General features: G+C 42.3%; 1 protein-coding gene across 7 annotated transcripts in view; it reads left to right on the top strand.

The window, feature by feature from the left end:
• Positions 1–17,024, top strand: part of LOC140187720 (coronin-6-like) — a 256,030-nt gene that overhangs the window by 150,383 nt on the left and 88,623 nt on the right. The window lies entirely within an intron of this gene.

Here is a 17,024-nt window from a genome sequence, read left to right as displayed (position 1 = left end):
TGAAGAAAGTTGCAAACTCGGCCAGCTCCCTCGTGGGCACTGGCTTTCCCAGAATCCAGGACACCTTCAAAAGGCGATGTCTCAAAAAAGTGTTATTCATCACTAAGGAACCCCATCACGCAGGACTGCCCTCTTCTCATTGCTACCATCGAGGAGGACAAACAGGAGCCTGAGGACTCACACTCAACACTTTAGGAACAGCTTCTTGCCCTCTGCCATCAGATTTCTGAATGGGCAATGAACCACTAAACAATACCTCAGTATTTCCCCCCTCTCTTTCTGCACTATTTATTTAATTTAATTTAATTATATAGAGTTATAGAAAAGTACAGCACAGAAACAGACCCCTCGGCCTATCTAGTCTGCGCCAAACCATTTAAGCAGCCTATTCCCATTGACCTGCACCAGCACCATAGCCCTCCATATCTCTACCACATATACATCCATTGTAATTTATACTTTTTATTGTTATGTATTGCAAGGTATTCTGTTGCAAAACAACAAATTTCACGACATGCCAGTGATGTTAAACCTGATTCTGATTCTACAAGTAGTAAAATCATTCACATACCTATTCTGATGAAGAGTCACTGATCATTTCAAGAGAACTAGGATACACTGTAAGAGCAAGCATGTAATGCTAAGGCTTTATGAGGCACTAGTCAGACTGCATTTGGAGTATTGCGAGCAGTTTTGGGCCCTGTATCTAAGGAAAGATGTACTGGCATTGGAGAAAGTCCAGAGAAAGTTACAATAATTTTGCTGGGAATGAAAGGGATAAGATATGAGGAGCGTTTGATGGTCCTGGGCCTTTACTCACTGGAGACTTAAAGAATGAGGGGGAATCTGATTAAATACTACCGAATATCCAAAAGTCTGGATAGAGTGGACATGGAGAGGATGTTTCCAATAGTGCGAGAAACTAGGACCAGAGTGTACAGCATCTGTTCCCTTTGAGGAAGAATTTCTTTAGCCAGAGGGTGGTGAATCTGTGGAATTCACTGCCATAGACAGTAGTGGAGGCCAAGTCATTGGGTATATTTATAGTGGAGGTTGACAGGTTCTTGATTAATAAAGGTGTCAAAGGAATGAGGGAAGGGCAGGAGAATGGGGTTGAGCAAGAAAAGTGATCAGCCATGATAGAATGGTGGAGCAGATCTGAAATGTTGACTGTTTCCCTTTCTATTGTTTGAGAGCGGCATGGTGGCATGGCAGTTAGCGTAACGCTATTACAGTACCAGCGACCTGGGTTCAATTCCTGCCACTTCCTGTAAGGAATTTTCACGTTTGTTCCATGACTGTGTTGGTTTCTTCCGGTTGTCCAACTTTCCAGAGATGTAGGGGTTAATAGATTACTTGGTGACGTGGCTATAAATGGGCAGTGCGGTACCATTGGGCCGAAAGGGGCTGCTACCATACTGGATCCCTAAGTAAACAAAAATAAAAAAAGCTGCTTCACCTGCTGAGTGAACCTGGCATTTCTGCTTTTGGATCTCCAGTATCCATGATATTTTTGTTTCAAGTCACACACCCTGATTTTTCCCTCCTCCATATCTTTCTCTCAAAATTATCTATCCAATTCTCTTTAGGAAATAACAGTTAACTTAGCTTCTCTGAGGCAGAGAATTTTAGATCATTGCTGTCAGCTGCAATTCTTCATTTCACCCCTGGTTCTTTAGTAACTGCCACTAAAAAGAATATTTGTTTTTGTTTTTCAAGTCTCCCACCAATAGAAACCAGGTTTTCTTTATTATCTTGCCCAGGCACTATAAGATCTACCCAAGCAATCAGCATTTCCTGAAGCACTTATTGCAATTTCACAAATTAAGCAATAATTTTTGAGCTGAGCTGAGATTGTAACTGCAAATCAATCAGTCGCTCATCTGTAAAAAGAAATGCTCAAGTTTTATAGTACCTTCAATTTTACAATGCAGAATTTTAGCATTCTCTGCAGAAAAAGAAAATTTAAAGAACATTGAATGAAATTGGTTTAGTAGTTAGAAGCACAAGAGCCTGCAGACTTTGGAATCTGGAGCTAAAACAAGCCTCTGCAGTGGGCCAGGCAGTATCTGTGAGGGCAGTGACAATCAAAAGTCAACAGATTGGGATTCTTGACCCAAAGCATCGACCACCCCTTTACCTTCACATATGTTGTTCAACCCACTGAGCTCTGCCGGTAGTTTGTTATATTTTTGTTCCAGTTTTTTAACTTGTTGGCATGTTGTGTGCACAACAACAGACCTGCGTGATGGAAACATCATTCTACTTTAATCAGTGAGACTACTTAGAATTACTGAAGACGAGGGAGGTTGGTTAATCATTGATTCTAATGAGACACACCACTATTGCAGGAGCACAGAGCATTTGAAAGGATAGTTGGTGTTAATGTATTATACGAGCGATCAAGTCCTTGTCAAATGCAGCAGAAGAAAGCAGCAATTGGCTTTGGATTAAAAGGAAAGACAACAACTGGGCTGCAAGATGAAGACAGGAGAGTATGGAACTGAGGCGGGGTGTATCTGGGACGCCAGGTAGCACCGTTGAGCCCTCTGGAGACGTTGTGCGTTTATCAACAAAACATCAAAGAAGGAGGGTGCCCACCTGATGACCCCAATGACGTACCTACCCTCCTCCTTGTCAACACTCCAAACCCACTGCCAACATCAAGAGTGCCAACTTACCATAGGGATTGAAACATCAAGTCCTAGTAGCTCTAGTGATCCGTCCCCACAATTGAGGTTGTTCACACGTGCTTATAGATCTATCAGTTACTTTTTAATGCACAGTATAAAACAGCAATGGATGTCTGACTAGCTGTTCAGGGCCTCGTCTAACCCATTATCACTGACACCATAATTCCGCTGAGGAAGCCATGGAAATTACCATTGACTGTGATCTGGGAGATGTCCACAGAGCAGATGTTATCCTTTGCTCCTGATGCAGTAAGTCTGCGTGGTCAGGGAATATTCTCTAAAGCAGGGGTTCCCAGCCTTTTTTATGCCATGGAGTTGTACTATTAATCGAGGGTTCCCTGGACCCCAGGTTGGGAAACCCTTGTTCTAAAGAAGAAGCTAGCAAAGTAAGTTGAGGCTTGAGCTTAATTTTAATAATCTATTTTGTATTTGTAAATGGTTAAGTGGTTGTTATAGAACATAAGAAATTCAATTAAAATTTCAGCAACCAAGTCCACTGACTAGAAATTGGAGTTTACCATTATTTAGTCTGCGAAAGAAGAAAAAGCCTATTAAGGGACATCCCAAAAATTGGAAATATGAGAAAATTTATTTAAATGTTTGAGTGGTTTTCATCCTGATTGCCAGGTTAAAATGTGTTCAATGCAATTTCCAACTGCAAAGATTACAGCTCCTGTGCTTTTGTCACTAGGAATTATGGGAAGCTGGTCTCGTGAAGAACACTCTCCATGGGAACCATGGATGAGTGGCTTAATAAGTAAAACAGGGGTATGTGGTTGAGTAGGGCAAACATGTGTGTTTGGTATATTGTCTGACAACCTACCTCCGCATAATCGTTACCAGAAATCAAGACCCATTTGGCCCCAGGTTACTTCAGAACTTTGGCAGTTTGATCAGTAGAGATTGTTCAGTGCATCACTACGATGGATGGTAGCTGTAAACACCAGGATACCCAGCAACAATGTGTGAAATATGCAGAGCCTTTCAAATTCAAATGCAGACAACTTCATATTAGTGACCTAGTTGGAGCTCCTTAAGTGACTTGCTGATACATTAGGGGATTTGCTCCTTGTTGAACTGGGATTTCAGAAACCAAGATCAAAAGTTACAGTTTGCCGCCAGCAACACATCACAGGAGTTGCCAGTCAGCATTGAACTCAACTTAGAACTGCCTTAGGAACTCCAGCACCAGATTTTCCCTCAGGGTTTACCTCCCCCATGAGTGGGTATGGCTGAGATTTGAATTCAGAGCTTTATTTTTCTCAGGTGAGCTACCAAACATGGCTGACGAACCCCATTTGCCTGAAGCGGCAGTAAAATAATTCTGTCCCTTCTCCTATCAGTAGAAACGCTTCCGCCCCGCCTAATAGCCAAGAGTTGGACTTGGTTGCCAGGTGCTACTTGAGATGCACACCATTTGGAGCATTTAATAGGTAGTGGGAACTTATCCCCACTACCTCCCGCAGCTATGACAGCCTGTGAATGGTACAGAAAAATATCAACTTCTCTAAAGTGAACTGCACCTGATGCGTGGAATTCCAAACAGAAACATAACCAATCACTTTAAGGTTTAAATCACTTTTTATGCACAATTTGTACGACTGGACCCAACTTATAGGTTGAAGGGTCCCTTACTATTATTTTGTACATAATTATTGGTACCTGTACTTAACTGCGTGTGATTCTAGAGGCAACTTTTTGATGACTATTTTCCTGAATCTTGGAGAAGCTGGCAAAAGGTGTTCACAAAAATTGTTCTTGAGATTTGGTGGCAATTCTGTTTGGAAAAGTTCTTCAAATTTCACAGTAAATTTATTATCAAAATACATGTATGTCACTATATACTACCCTGAGATTCACTTTCTTGAGAGCATTCAAATTAAGTACAAAGAAACACAGCAGAACTAGTGAAAGTCTACATATGACAAAGCTGGACAAACAACCAATTAGGAAAAGACGACAAACTGTGAAAACACAAAAAACAAAATAAGTAAATAAGCAATAAATCTTGATAATATGATATGTTGAGACTTTAAAAGTGAGGCAATATGTTGTGGAATCAATTCAGTGTTGAGGTCAGTAGAAGTGTTCCCTCTGGTTGACGAGCTGGATGACTATTCCTGAACCTGGTGATGTGGGTCCTGAATGTCCTCTGCCTCCTTGATGATCGCAGCAGTGAGAAGAGAGCATGGCGTGGATTGTTGGTGTCCTTAATGATGGATGCTGCTTTCCATTGACAGCGCTCTTTGTAGATGTGCTCAATGGTGAGGAGGGCTTTACCTGTGATTGGCTGGGCTGTATCCACTACTTTTTGCAGGTTTTTCTATTCAAAGGCTTTGGTGTTCCTGTACCAGGTTATGATGCAACTAGTTGGTATACTCTTCACCATGCATCTAAAGAAGCTTGACACTTCATTCTTGTTAAACAGCCCAACATCCATAAAGGTATTTAAATACTTAAGATCCCAGTGTTAAATTATGTTTCTGGGCTAGGGTGTGTGTGGTTGAGTGGATGACTGTGTGTGAGGGTAGGTGCATGTTGAGGTGGGAAGAGTAGGGCAGTGTATTTCCCTGGACAGATGTCAGTTTCAAAGAGCATTTCTTCTAAAGTGATATATAGCTTGGTGTGGCCTCCTGTATGTCTGTGAGACCCAAAGCAGATTGGGGCACTGCTTTGTTAAGCAGCTTTGCTCCATTTGCAACAGGCAGGGCTTCCTGTTGGCCAATCATTTGAATTCCACTCCCCATTCCCATTCTGACATGTCGGTCTATGGCCTCTTCTATGGATGAGTAGCAACACTTCACATTCTGTCTGGGTGGTCTGCAATCTGATGGGATGAACATCGATTTCTCTAACTTCTGGTAATTTCTCCTACTACCTCCTTCTCACTTCTTCATTCCCCATTCTGACACTCCTCTTACCCCTTCTCTTCTCCTCACCAGTCTATCATGTCCCTCTGATGTCCCCTCCTCCTTCCTTTTCTCTCATGGTCCACTCTTCTCTCCTATCAGATTCCTTCTTCAGTCTCCACCTATCATCTCCCAGCTTTTCAATTCATTCCCCCTTTTCCCCCAACCACCTACAAATCTCCTCACCTGACTACCACTCTCCAGCTTGTAATCCTTCCCCTCCCCCACCACCTTATTCTGGCTTCTTCCCCCTTCCTTTCCAGTTCTGATGAAGGGTCCTGGCCTGGAATGTTGACTGTTTATTCCCCTCCATAGATGCTACCTGACTTGTTGAGTTCCTCCAGCATTTTGTGTGTGTTACTGTGAATGGGTGATTCCTTTAATCAGTTTGCATATTTGAAAACCTTGTTCAGGCATGCATAACATGATCCACCAATGAGCACTGCTGCAGTGTGCTCGAAGTTAGGGCCGTGAGGAGCCTCAGCTTATGACCTGTTTTCCCCGCCACCCCCCCATGAATGTCACATGCTCTTGGAGACAGGGTTGGGTTACAGTTTTGTCACCTTAAAAATAAATAACCTTGTATGTGTCAGAAGCGGGAAGAGCTAAAACAGAAGTGATTGACATTTGATTCTAAATAACGCTCGGGCAGATCAATAGTGATATCAATGCCTCTTGTCCTGATGTTGGAGACTGAGTATGTCAGACAGTTTCATTTTGCTATCAACACACTTACCTGATTCTGATAGGGTGGACAATTTTGTTTCATGTGGAAGTCTCCTCTATGTCAGCAGTTGTCAAAAGAATGCCCTGCTGAGTAATAGGATAAGTGACACTAGAAATAACTTCCATAACCAGGATGGCTCCAGTCGTAAAATGTGCTGGAAAATAATCAACCTGCTAACTCGGAGAGATGCTGGAACCTTACTGAGGCTATTGACCGGAGGGCAAGCTTTGAATGCCTTTGGAGCTGACACAAGATCTCAGAATAACCCATCATGATGCAACTTGTCTGAAGCATGCAGTCAGCCTTGGCTATGCGGGCCTCAGCGACCAGAGAGATGCTTTGTACCAAGATATAACAACATAGCACGAACAAGTGAAAATCTAATGTTGCTGTTTCTGAGGCGTTTTTGCAAAGGATGGAGGATCTGTGGCAAAGGGGTCAAAGCGCTCTTAAATCATGTGATCTCAATGTATAAGTTTGGATAAATGGCCTTCTTCCGTCCTGCGTTCTTAGGACCTTTTTGTTAAATGCAATAATGGCATTTTTTCAAACGAATCTAATTTTTTTCTAAAGCCATTAGTGATCACTCATTGTCTTCCAACCAAGGGGGAAACATGAGTCACCACAATGAGGCACAACTTATATTCAGTAGTGGCATCTATTTCATTTCTTCCTATCACAACCTACTTTTCCTTCTCTTTGGTTCTCATCCATCCTCCCCAGCCCCTGCTCCAGCTCTTATACTTTCACATTCTCTCTTTCCTGTACTCATTCTCTGTCTCCCCCTCATTCATTCTCCCTGTCTTTCACTGCTCAATTCAAGTCAAGTTTATTGTCATGTGCACAAGTACGGCCAGGCGCAGAAACAATAAAAATCTTGCTACGTGGCGTTGCAGGCACATAGATTCAGAGAATGCACAAAACATAAAACATACATAAATTACCCAGGACCATGAAGAGAATAAAGAGAGTCAAAACAATATATTAGTGCAAAATAAAAATAGAGACAAATCTAGTGGTAATCTGTAGTCTTCTGTTGCTAAAGTAGGCTTAGGGTTATGCAAGTGACTTTCATCACTCTATCTCATTATCCCACCTCCCTTCCTGCAGCTGGAGCAACATTGCAAACTGAGTTGTGGTGATAAACCAGGGAACTGAATGCCTCTGTCCATTGGGTCACTTCCTTACTTCCATGATTTGACTATTTAACCCACATTATTAGTCACTTGAAGAGAAAATAATGCAGTGATGGCTCTGGGAACGCTTTGCCATGATCAATCTATTAGTTGTTTTTTTTTTCAATTGGTACGTCCGCTTCTCTTATTAGACCACTATTCTCTGTTGGACCAGTGAGGCCACTCTTAAAAGCCTCTGCTATCTGCCATTGAACAGCATGCACCAGGAAACCTGTGCCCTCTGCCCAAGTTGCGGCTGCATGTTTTCATTATGTACAACCATTTGTGTTTGTCCTCTGCAATTTGATAAATAGCCATTATTGAGTCTGCTACATGACCCAAACGTCATTATTGCTCTCACAGAGCAGGCATAGTGTGAGTACATTATTTCGACAAGGCTGGAGAGCTGGCTATTGTGTTCGCAATTAACACTCGCACATCTCTTCAGTGGATTTACCGTTGAGATTTGCTACTCACTCCAGTTCCTTGTGCTATACTGAGAGAGGCCACCTAGCCCAAAACGACCATGCGGATTCTTCCCCCTTGCCTGGCTTCCCCTATCACCTACTTGCTTTTACTCCTTCCCCTCGCCTCATATTCTGCCTACTTCCACCTTCCTTTCCAGTCCTGATGAAGGGTCTTCTCCCGAAACGCCGAAACTCTTCATTCCTTTCCGTAGATGCTGCGTGACCTGTTGAGGTTCTCCAGTATTTTGTGTGTTGTTTAAAAAGAAATCTATTTAGTTTAATATAGTCATAGTGTTATGCAGCAGGAAAAAAGGCCTTTCAACCTAATTTACCCATGTTGATCAAGGAGCTAATCTTGGGAAGTGAATTTGCCTGCACTTGGCCACATCCCTCTCAATCAGGGGTTCACAACCTATTTATACCTCCACCATTAACCAAGGGGTCCGTGGATCTCGGGTTGAGAACCCCTGCTCTAATCCTTTCTATCCATGTGCCTGTCAGAGATCTTTTAAATGTCATTATTGACCTGCTTCTGTCACTTCTTTTGGTAGCCCGTTCCATATCCCACCACCTTTGGTATGGGAAGACCTGCCCCTCAGGTCCCTTTTAAATCTTTCCCCTCTCACTTCATACCAATGCCCTCTAGTATTGGGCACTCTTTCCCTGGGAAAAAGATTGTCCACTTTCACCTTATGCATGCCCCTCATGATCTTATTAACTCTAAAATGTCACCTCTTAGTCACATACACTTCAGGGAAAACAATCAGTTCTCTCCTTATAATTCAAGCCCTCCACTCCCGGCAACTTCCTGGTGAAGCTTAGTCATATCCTTCCTGTGGTATGGTGACCAGGCTTGTACACAATATTCCAAATGTGGTCTTGCCAACATCTTGTCCAGCTGTAACATGACATCCCAACTTTTGTCCTCAATGCCCTGACTGATGATTTCATTCCTTCTCCTATGGGACAGGACCGGTCACAAAGTATTTCCTCTTAAGTGCCTCTCCAGTTGTCTTTGTTTTTCTAAGATAGATGAGAGAGTAACAAGGGTAGCTTGTGTGAGTTCCATCTCTCCTCCCCAGTTCCACACCATAATTATACATACTGCCAAGAAGCTGCTTGGCAGCACTGTAACTGATTTTGCTCATACGCAGCTTTCTAATTAACATTAGCACAAAAAGATAATTTGCTGCAACACACACAACGTGCTGGAGGAACTCAGCAGGCCAGGCAGCATCTATGGATAAGAGTAAACAGTCGACGCTTCAGGCCGAGACCCTTCATCAGCCTGAAACTTCGACCGTTTACTCTTTTCCATAGTTGTTCCCTGGCCTGCTGAGTTCCTCCAGCACTTCGTGTGTGTGTGTGTGTTGCTTTGGATTTCCAGCATCTGCAGATTTTCTCATGATCGTGAAAATAATTTGCTCTTTATGATTTGAATTGAGGGAGCGGTAACTTAAACTTAGCTTAGCGATCACCAGTTTTTCCTTGGGATCAAGGATCAACTTTATTCACCATATAGATTCACAATGTTTAGGAATTTGCTGTGATGTGCTGGTTCAGGACACAACATACAATAAAAAACACCAATATTCAACAATTATAAAGAATAAATAATAAAAATAAAGAATTATATATAAATAAAAATCATGAATGTAAAGATCTCCTCCATAAATTCAGAGCCAAACAACTTCCTTTGTGTCTGCTCTGTACTGTTGATGTTGGTGGGGCCAAATGATTAAGATTTCTAATTCCTTTCATGCCTCTTCGCCACGTATTTTGAATTGGGTTCTATTGTATGCATTTCCTTTTTCTCAGAAAAGTACGGATATATAAAAAAACTAGCAAAATACTTGGATGAGATCTGTGATTCAGGACTTCCCACTGGCTGTGGTTAAGTATTTGTGTAAGCTACATAATTGCCATCTGATATTAACTTGGAAACTGAGAAGCCTCAGATCCCATCTTCATAATCATTGACCATGTCAGCTAATCATTGACAGCTCAGTTCAATGATCATTCATTTTTAACAGCAAGAAGTTGGCCCCAGTCTTCAATGAATAAAATTCTCTGTAATAGTATTTCCTTCCAAAGTAGCAAAAGGCTAAATACAGTGGATTTCAGTTAATTGGGCCACTGTTTAATTGGGGCAGCCACTTATTTGGGACAACTCTTAACAAAAATTAACCAAGAAAATGACACTGTGCCATTTAATTGGGAGAGGGGAGTGCGGCCAAGCAGTTGTTAAATACCGTCAGTAGCGTGTGATTGTGTTCAAAAAGCAGTGATCTTTCTCATTGATAGTTGGCGAGAAATATGCAGTAAGACGTTTCAGAACTGTTTTGCTCACTGCATTTTCAAGCATTCAGGCTTGAGGTGTGAGAGTGAAAATGAAGCCATTTCACCACTTGAGGAAGTTAGGAACTATGAAGAAATTGAAGGTATTGACAATCATCTCAAATGTTACAATGAAAATGAAGATTTTACAGATGCAATCATTGAAAGCATTGTATGAAGGCAGCCCGTTATTTGCACTAGATGTATGTGCTGACTTTGTTCATTTACAAAGGTCATTTACTAGAGGTCTAAAAAGAGGAGAAGAGAAGCTGAGGCTTGCTGCTGAAGAAAAGCGCACTCGTCGGAAAAACAGCACCAAGACAACACTGGAGGACAGAGCCTTCAAGTGCAGTCACTGCAGCCGACACTGTCACTCCCGTGTGGGCCTCTACAGCCACAACAGACGCTGCTCTAACACAGACTGAAGCAAGACTTTCCAGGCACAGATGGTCTCACGAGATTAACGGATGCCACCACCAGTTCATTTACAGTCAATCAAAAGAACACAGCAGCATACAGTGGATGAATTCCTCCAATGATACATATTAGGAACTAACATACAGTCTTATAGTACTGTAGAAGTATTGGTAGTGTTCTGATTTGTTCTGTATTTTATTTAAATACATAATTTGTTAGTCAGTTAAACAACAGTTTATCTTTCTTTTAAAACCTTTTTAACTATTTCTATGGAACTTCGACAAATTGGGGTGCCACTTAATTGAGCCAAATGTACTGTTCCCAATGTGTTCCATTTAACCAGTATCGATAGTATTTGGTAAGTTCTGTCATTGTGTCAGAGATGAAAGTTCATTTAATAAACTTCTTTTTGATGTTTTGGTTTAGAAATACATAGGAGGAAGTAAGAGAAAAGTATTTATAGACTTGTTGCTAATCGCACAAACACTGAAGGAAGCCACTGTAGACCACATACTGGAAATGTATAGTATGCTACTGAGGGTTTGAAAAAAGAGAATGAAAAATTTCTCTTTGATCCTGTGTTACTATTGTTGCCTTCCTGGGTGTAATGTATATGACTTATTGGGTGTGTATCTGCTCAAGAATTGTTCCATGTGACTAACTGCATACTAAATATACATCGTTACATTGTTAGTATTAAACAAGCTGGCACCAGAAAAGGAAATATTTCCTGCCGCTCTCTATGCTCTTTTGTTTAATTAAACATTTCTGCAGTTTAACTTAGAGACGGTCTTCCACTATTTTGGGGAGAGATACCTACCTTGTCAGGCCAAGAATCTGTCAGAAATGGTGTGAATGAATTCTGAGGCAAAACATTGCCAACCTAAAATACAAATTAAATAAAATCTGGAAATACTCATTAAAAAAAAGTTCATCAGAAATGAAAGGATGGATAAGGGGCAACACAATAGCATAGCAGTTAGCATGATGCTGTTACAGTGTCAGCAAATCAGGTTCAGTTCTTTCGCTGTCTGCAAGGAGTTTTCACATTCTCCCCGTGACTGTGGGGCTTCCTCTGGGTGCCCTGGTTTCCCTCCACATTCCAATGATATATGGGTTACTAGGCTAATTGGTCACATGGGTGCAATTGGGCATCACAGGCTTACCTGCTGAATATTTCCAACATTCTGTTTTTATTAGAAATGAACCCTGCCTTATTGGCCATTTTCATTGGTTAGTGAGATGGTGCCTGCAAGTACTGTGAAAAGTAATGTTTTCTTCTGCAGAGGTGAGGATTCTGTTGTGCCCTGCGATGCACTGCAGACGGGAATTGTGAGGCAGGGACTGTGTTGTTTCTACTGTCACTGTGCTTTTGATGATTCTGTTACTCAGACATGTTGGAATGGACTGTGGTCCATGAAGGGACCAAGACTGATTTTCAGGGAAGAAAAATAGTGGGAATTGGGGACTAGGATTGAGTTTTCTTTGGCACAAACCCCAAACTGGAAATATGCAAGGTCATCACAATATCTCCAAATATGGACAAAGGAGCTGCATTCTAGAGGTGAGGTGAGAGTGATTAGCCTTGATATCAAGACAGCAGCTGACTAAAAGAGGCAATAAGGTGCCCTGGCATGACTACATCAAAGACCATTGTGGTCAAGTTTGCGAAAGCTACAAAGATAGGTGGAGGGGCAGGTAGTGTTGAGGGATCAAGGTGTCTGCAGAAGGATTTGGACAGATCGAGAGAATGGGCAAAGAAGAGGAAGATAGAATATAGTAGAGGAAAGTCTATGGCCATGCACTTTGATAGATGGAATAAAGGTGTAGACTATTTTCTAAATGGGGAGGACATTCAAAACCCAGAGGTGCAAAAGGTCTTGGGAGTACTTGTGCAGGATTCCCTTAAGGTTAACTTGCAGGTTAAGTGAGTGGTAAGGAGGGCAAATGCAATGTTAGCATTTGTTTCAAGAGGACTAGAATATAATTTGTATACTGTACTTGTACATCCTTGTACTGGTAATGCTACTGTGACACTGTAATTTCCTTTGGGATCAATAAAGTATCTATCTATAAAAGCAAGGATGTAGCTCAGAGGCTTTATAAGGCATTGGTCAGACTGCAGTTGGAATAGTTATGAATAGTTTTGGACCCCTTATCTAAGAGAAGATATGTTTGCATTGGAAAGGATCTGGAGGATGTTCACGAGTGATTCTGGGAAAGCAGGGGTTCGGAGTTAATGCATGTGGAGCATTTGATGGCTCTGGGCCTGTACTTTTGGGAGTTTAGAAGAATGAGGGGGTATCTCATTTAAACCTATTGAATATTGAAAGGCTTATGTGGATGTTGAGAAGACATTTCCTGTAGTGGGGGAGTCTCGGACCAGAGGACACAGCCTTGGAATAGAGTGACATTGATTTAGAATAGAGATGAGGATGAATTCCTTTAGCCAGAGGGTAGTGAATCTGTGGAACTAATTGCCAAGTCATTGGGTATGTTTAAAGTGAAGTTTCTAATTACTCAGGGCATCAAAGGTTTTGGGAAGAAGGCAAGGCAATGGGGTTGAGAGGGATAATAAATCAGCCATGACGGAATGGTGGAGAAGAGTTCCTGTGCTGAACGGCCTAATTCTGCTCCTATCTATGGTCTTATGGTAAACACTCCAGTGACTGGAATTCTACACTTCACAAGGGAAGACGGTTGCCATTATCCGAGGCCAAGCATTCGAGATGCAGGACATCACTACAGGTTATTCATACAACCCAGCAACATGAACTCTGAGACAAAAAGGATTCTGCAGGTGCTGAAATCTTCAGAAATGCCTGAGGAATTCAGCATTTCAGGCAGCATCCATGGAGGGAAATACACAGTTAACATTTTGGGTTGTGACCCTTATTGGGAGCACTGAAACTCCAACTTCCAATGCCACCCCTCCCCTGTGTCTCATTTCCCTCCTTCACCTGTTCTATCTACTTACCACTCATAAACTCCTCCCACCAGTTCCTCTCTGCCACTACTCCCATTTCTCGTTCCCGCCTCTGTCCCTTTATTCTAAGCTTCACCTCCCTCTCCTATCAGATTCCATCACCTTTAGCCCTTTGTCACTTCCACTTACCACCCTGCCCCCCGAGCTTCTGTCACTATTTCCACTCTCGGCTCGTCCATCTGCCCATCACCCTTCCTCTCCCAGATCTACCTATCGCCTGCCAGCTCCAGCTCCAACCTTTCCTCCACCTTTTAAAGCTGGCTATCTCTCCTGGTCCCCAAGTCTTTCTGTTCAGGTGAAGGGTCTCTACCCGAAACATTGGCGGTCTAGTTCCCTCCAAGGGTCCTGTCTGATCTGCTAAGTCTCTCCTATGTTTTGTGAGTTACATCATTTCACGAGTTTCTCTGGGCAATGTTCTACACCTGACTATCCTCATAATCGTTTAGTAAAATCACTGACTGTGGCTTCCATCCCCTTTTTCATGAATGGATTGAATTAATCCTGCATTTTGAAAACCAATCATACCTGGGCAATTTTTCATCTTGATGGAAGTATGGTAACTCTACTGGAGTAGCTTGGATAAATGCACAACTCATTCAGAAGTGCAGGCCTTCAGTTCTACAGCTGGCATGTTGGCTGATCTCGCAGTCCTTGCTGTATCCAGCATCACAGAGTAATAGAGGGATACAATATGGGAACCTGTGAGCTGTGACGAAGACGACAGTCCTTGTCTGTAAAGTAAGCTCCCGTAAGCATGATAATGCCAGGCTGTCAATCAAATTTATGATCAAAGTATGTAAATGTCACTGTTCAACATAATTATTATCAAAGTACATTTATGTCACGTATACTACCCTGAGATTTATTTGCTTGCCGGCATTCACAGTAAGTACAAAGAAACACAACAGAATCAATGAAAAGCAACACACATCAAAGTTGCTGGTGAACGCAGCAGGCCAGGCAGCATCTGTAGGAAGAGGTGCAGTCGACGTTTCAGGCCGAGATCCTTCGTCAGGACTAACTGAAGGAAGAGTGAGTAAGGGATTTGAAAGTTGGAGGGGGAGGGGGAGATCCAAAATGATAGGAGAAGACAGGAGGGGGAGGGATAGAGCCAAGAGCTGGACAGGTGATAGGCAAAAGGGGATACGAGAGGATCATGGGACAGGAGGTCCGGGAAGAAAGACAAGGGGGGAGGGACCCAGAGGATGGGCAAGAGGTATATTCAGAGGGACAGAGGGAGAAAAAGGAGAGTGAGAGAAAGAATGTGTGCATAAAAGTAAGTAACAGATGGGGTACGAGGGGGAGGTGGGGCCTTAGCGGAAGTTAGAGAAGTCGATGTTCATACCATCAGGTTGGAGGCTACCCAGACAGAATATAAGGTGTTGTTCCTCCAACCTGAGTGCACATTCTTTCTCTCACTCTCCTTTTTCTCCCTCTGTCCCTCTGAATATACCTCTTGCCCATCCTCTGGATCCCCCCCCCCCATCCTTGTCTTTCTTCCCGGACTTCCTGTCCCATGATCCTCTCGTATCCCCTTTTGCCTATCACCTGTCCAGCTCTTGGCTCTATCCCTCCCCCTCCTGTCTTCTCCTATCATTTTGGATCTCCCCCTCCCCCTCCAACTTTCAAATCCCTTACTCACTCTTCCTTCAGTTAGTCCTGACGAAGGGTCTCGGCCTGAAACGTCGACTGCACCTCTTCCTAGAGATGCTGCCTGGCCTGCTGCGTTCTCCAGCAACTTTGATGTGTGTTGCTTGAATTTCCAGCATCTGCAGAATTCTTGTTTGAGAATCAATGAAAAACTGCACACAACACAGATGGACAAACAACCAATGTGCAAAAGATAACCAATTGTGCAAATATAAAAAAGAAAACATCAAACAAAATAAGAATATATAAATAAGTGATAAATATTGAGAATATGAGTTGTAGAATCTTTGAAAGTGTGTCCATAGGTTGTGGAGTCAATTCACTGTTTGGGTGAGTGAATTTATCTGCTCTGGTTCAGAAGCTTGATGGTTGAGGGGTAATAACTGTTTCTGAAGCTGGTGGTGTGGGACCTAAGGTTCCTGTGCCTCCTTCCCGGTGGCAGCGATGAGAAGGGAACGTGGCCTGGATGGTGGGGGTCCTTGATGATGGATGAGGGTTTCCTGCAACAACACTTCAGTAATGGTCAATTCCTTGCAGGCATTTACAGGAAAATAAAGACAGTGAAGAGAATTTATGAAAAACTATACCCGAATAAAGACTGACAAACAACCAATGTGCAAATAAGTAAATTAGTAATGCTGAGAAGATGAGTTGCAGAGTCCCTGAAAGTGAGTCTGTAGGCTGTGCAATCAGCTCAGAGTTGTGGGGAAGTGAGATTATCCACAAGTGAAGCTTTTACTCAATTGATATGTGGGACAGTTACTCCAACTTAGGTGTTCCTGAACAAGTCTTTGCAAAATGATTGTGCTGATTGACTACCCCCAATTTGTTGCTGCATGAAGTTGTTTCCCTAATGTCAAAAACAGTCGATTAATGTAATCGTAAAGATTTTGTGTCATTGCTTAATGCACACAAATTGTTATGTCAAAAAGTATGTCATTTAAAAAGGTTTTGTACCAGTGACTGTTAAACTGTGAATTTCTTCTGTCTCACCAAGAGAATATTGGTAGTACTGGAGGATATTAGGGCTGGAGAATTTTTGCTTTGCAGTGTAAATATTTTAATATAAAGTTGGGACCAATCTGATACTATCACAAGTGGATAAAGTCTCCTTGGGTAGAAACTGTCTCACTCTGCTTTACCTCATGCTCAGTTTGGACTTTTCATCTGATTTACAATTCAGGAAAAGTAATTTTGGCTTCACAATGATAATAAAATGATCAAATATGAATGCCCCTTAAATTTATGTCAGTGTTATCCATTTTTTGTGCTGCAAAAAACTGACTTGAATAACCTAGACAGTTTGGTTCGATTTTTTTGAAACTTAAAAGTGAGGTTTCACAACCTAGCAATGCACATAAAAGTTGCTGGTGAACACAGCAGGCCAGGCAGCATCTCTAGGAAGAGGTACAGTCGACGTTTCGGGCCGAGCCTCTTCGTCAGGACTAACTGAAGGAAGATCTATAGAGATGCTGCCTGGCCTGCTGCTTTCACCAGCAACTTCTATGTATGTTGCTTGAAATTCCAGCATCACAGATTTCCTCGTGTTTGCGTTTCACAACCTAGGGTAGGTTTGTGGGCCAGGCTAGGTCTGAGACTCGTGGCATTTTAGAAATCTGTAGCTCACAACTGGAATGCATAAAGGAGCACTTTTGATTTGATT

Source organism: Mobula birostris, chromosome 25, assembly GCF_030028105.1.
Source record: "Mobula birostris isolate sMobBir1 chromosome 25, sMobBir1.hap1, whole genome shotgun sequence".
Taxonomy (NCBI): Eukaryota; Metazoa; Chordata; class Chondrichthyes; order Myliobatiformes; family Myliobatidae; genus Mobula; species Mobula birostris.
The sequence above is the reverse complement of the archived record's forward strand: the minus strand, read 5'-3'. Positions and strand labels throughout refer to the sequence as shown.